Source organism: Aethina tumida, chromosome 2 (assembly GCF_024364675.1).
Source record: "Aethina tumida isolate Nest 87 chromosome 2, icAetTumi1.1, whole genome shotgun sequence".
Taxonomy (NCBI): Eukaryota; Metazoa; Arthropoda; class Insecta; order Coleoptera; family Nitidulidae; genus Aethina; species Aethina tumida.
This window is the reverse complement of record NC_065436.1, coordinates 10,295,422-10,299,685: the sequence shown is the minus strand read 5'-3', so window position 1 is coordinate 10,299,685 and position 4,264 is coordinate 10,295,422.

Below are 4,264 nucleotides of genomic sequence, written 5' to 3'. Positions count from 1 at the left end.
ACATTTTAAAAATTTAATTATTAAAACTTTAAATTTTAAAATTTAAAAATTAAATACAAATTTTAAAAATTTAATTATTAAAACTTTAAATTTTAAAATTTAAAAATTTAAATACTAAATTTTAAAAATTTAATTATTAAAACTTTAAATTTTAAAATTTAAAAATTTAAATACCAAATTTTAAAAATTTAATTATTAAAACTTTAAATTTTAAAATTTAAAAATTTAAATACAAATTTTAAAAATTTAATTATTAAAACTTTAAATTTTAAAATTTAAAAATTTAAATACTAAATTTTAAAAATTTAATTATTAAAACTTTAAATTTTAAAATTTAAAAATTTAAATACTAAATTTTAAAAATTTAATTATTAAAACTTTAAATTTTAAAATTTAAAAATTTAAATACAAATTTTAAAAATTTAATTATTAAAACTTTAAATTTTAAAATTTAAAAATTTAAATACTAAATTTTAAAAATTTAATTATTAAAACTTTAAATTTTAAAGTTTAAAATTTTAAATACTAAATTTTAAAACTTTAATTATTAAAATTTAAATTTTAAAATTTAAAAATTTAAATACTAAATTTTAAAACTTTAAATATTAAATCTTTAAATTTTAAAATTTAAAAATTTAAATACTAAATTTTAAAAATTTAATTATTAAAATTTTAAATTTTAAAATTTAAAAATTTAAATACTAAATTTTAAAAATTTCATTATTAAAACTTTTTATTTTAAAATTTAAAAATTTAAATACTAAATTTTAAAAATTTAATTATTAAAATTTTAAATTATAAAATTTAAAAATTTAAATTTTAAAATTTAAATACTACATTTTAAAAATTTAATTGTTAAAACTTTAAATTTTAAAATTTAAAAATTTAAATACTAAATTTTAAAAATTTAATTATTAAAATTTAAATTTTAAAATTTAAAAATTTAAATACTAAATTTTAAAACTTTAAATATTAAATCTTTAAATTTTAAAATTTAAAAATTTAAATACTAAATTTTAAAAATTTAATTATTAAAACTTTAAATTTTAAAATTTAAAAATTTAAATACTAAATTTTAAAAATTTAATTATTAAAACTTTAAATTTTAAAATTTAAAAATTTAAATACAAATTTTAAAAATTTAATTATTAAAACTTTAAATTTTAAAATTTAAAAATTTAAATACTAAATTTTAAAAATTTAATTATTAAAACTTTAAATTTTAAAGTTTAAAATTTTAAATACTAAATTTTAAAACTTTAATTATTAAAATTTAAATTTTAAAATTTAAAAATTTAAATACTAAATTTTAAAAATTTAATTATTAAAATATTAAATTTTAAAATTTAAAAATTTAAATTTTTAAATTTAAATACTAAATTTTAAAAATTTAATTATTAAAACTTTAAACTTTAAAATTTAAAAATTTAAATACTAAATTTTAAAAATTTAATTATTAAAACTTTAAATTTTAAAATTTATAAATTTAAATACAAATTTTAAATATTTAATTATTAAAACTTTAAATTTTAAAATTTAAAAATTTAAATACTAAATTTTAAAAATTTAATTATTAAAACTTTAAATTTTAAAATTTAAAAATTTAAATACTAAATTTTAAAAATTTAATTATTAAAACTTTAAATTTTAAAATTTAAAAATTTAAATACAAATTTTAAAAATTTAATTATTAAAACTTTTAATTTTAAAATTTAAAAATTTAAATACTAAATTTTAAAAATTGAATTATTAAAACTTTAAATTTTAAGGTTTAAAATTTTAAATACAAATTTTAAAAATTTAATTATTAAAACTTTAAATTATAAAATTTAAAAATTTAAATACTAAATTTTAAAAATTTAATTATTGAAACTTTAAATTTTAAAATTTAAAAATTTAAATACTAAATTTTAAAAATTTAATTATTAAAATTTTAAATTTTAAAATTTAAAAATTTAAATTTTAAAATTTAAATACTACATTTTAAAAATTTAATTATTAAAACTTTAAATTTTAAAATTTAAAAATTAAATACAAATTTTAAAAATTTAATTATTAAAACTTTAAATTTTAAAATTTAAAAATTTAAATACTAAATTTTAAAAATTTAATTATTAAAACTTTAAATTTTAAAATTTAAAAATTTAAATACTAAATTTTAAAAATTTAATTATTAAAACTTTAAATTTTAAAATTTAAAAATTTAAATACAAATTTTAAAAATTTAATTATTAAAACTTTAAATTTTAAAATTTAAAAATTTAAATACTAAATTTTAAATTTTAATTATTAAAACTTTAAATTTTAAAATTTAAAAATTTAAATACTAAATTTTAAAAATTTAATTATTAAAACTTTAAATTTTAAAATTTAAAAATTTAAATACAAATTTTAAAAATTTAATTATTAAAACTTTAAATTTTAAAATTTAAAAATTTAAATACTAAATTTTAAAAATTTAATTATTAAAACTTTAAATTTTAAAGTTTAAAATTTTAAATACTAAATTTTAAAACTTTAATTATTAAAATTTAAATTTTAAAATTTAAAAATTTAAATACTAAATTTTAAAACTTTAAATATTAAATCTTTAAATTTTAAAATTTAAATATTTAAATACTAAATTTTAAAAATTTAATTATTAAAATTTTAAATTTTAAAATTTAAAAATTTAAATACTAAATTTTTAAAATTTCATTATTAAAACTTTATATTTTAAAATTTAAAAATTTAAATACTAAATTTTAAAAATTTAATTATTAAAATTTTAAATTATAAAATTTAAAAATTTAAATTTTAAAATTTAAATACTACATTTTAAAAATTTAATTGTTAAAACTTTAAATTTTAAAATTTAAAAATTTAAATACTAAATTTTAAAAATTTAATTATTACAACTTTAAATTTTAAAATTTAAAAATTTAAATACTAAAATTTAAAAATTTAATTATTAAAATTTTAAATTTTAAAATTTAAAAATTTAAATTTTTAAATTTAAATACTAAATTTTAAAAATTTAATTATTAAAACTTTAAACTTTAAAATTTAAAAATTCAAATACTATATTTTAAAAATTTAATTATTAAAACTTTAAATTTTAAAATTTATAAATTTAAATACAAATTTTAAAAATGTAATTATTAAAACTTTTAATTTTAAAATTTAAAAATTTAAATACTAAATTTTAAAAATTTAATTATTAAAATATTAAATTTTAAAATTTAAAAATTTAAATTTTTAAATTTAAATACTAAATTTTAAAAATTTAATTATTAAAACTTTAAACTTTAAAATTTAAAAATTTAAATACTAAATTTTAAAAATTTAATTATTAAAACTTTAAATTTTAAAATTTATAAATTTAAATACAAATTTTAAATATTTAATTATTAAAACTTTAAATTTTAAAATTTAAAAATTTAAATACTAAATTTTAAAAATTTAATTATTAAAACTTTAAATTTTAAAATTTAAAAATTTAAATACTAAATTTTAAAAATTTAATTATTAAAACTTTAAATTTTAAAATTTAAAAATTTAAATACAAATTTTAAAAATTTAATTATTAAAACTTTTAATTTTAAAATTTAAAAATTTAAATACTAAATTTTAAAAATTGAATTATTAAAACTTTAAATTTTAAGGTTTAAAATTTTAAATACAAATTTTAAAAATTTAATTATTAAAACTTTAAATTATAAAATTTAAAAATTTAAATACTAAATTTTAAAAATTTAATTATTGAAACTTTAAATTTTAAAATTTAAAAATTTAAATACTAAATTTTAAAAATTTAATTATTAAAATTTTAAATTTTAAAATTTAAAAATTTAAATTTTAAAATTTAAATACTACATTTTAAAAATTTAATTATTAAAACTTTAAATTTTAAAATTTAAAAATTAAATACAAATTTTAAAAATTTAATTATTAAAACTTTAAATTTTAAAATTTAAAAATTTAAATACTAAATTTTAAAAATTTAATTATTAAAACTTTAAATTTTAAAATTTAAAAATTTAAATACTAAATTTTAAAAATTTAATTATTAAAACTTTAAATTTTAAAATTTAAAAATTTAAATACAAATTTTAAAAATTTAATTATTAAAACTTTAAATTTTAAAATTTAAAAATTTAAATACTAAATTTTAAATTTTAATTATTAAAACTTTAAATTTTAAAATTTAAAAATTTAAATACTAAATTTTAAAAATTTAATTATTAAAACTTTAAATTTTAAAATTTAAAAATTTAAATACAAA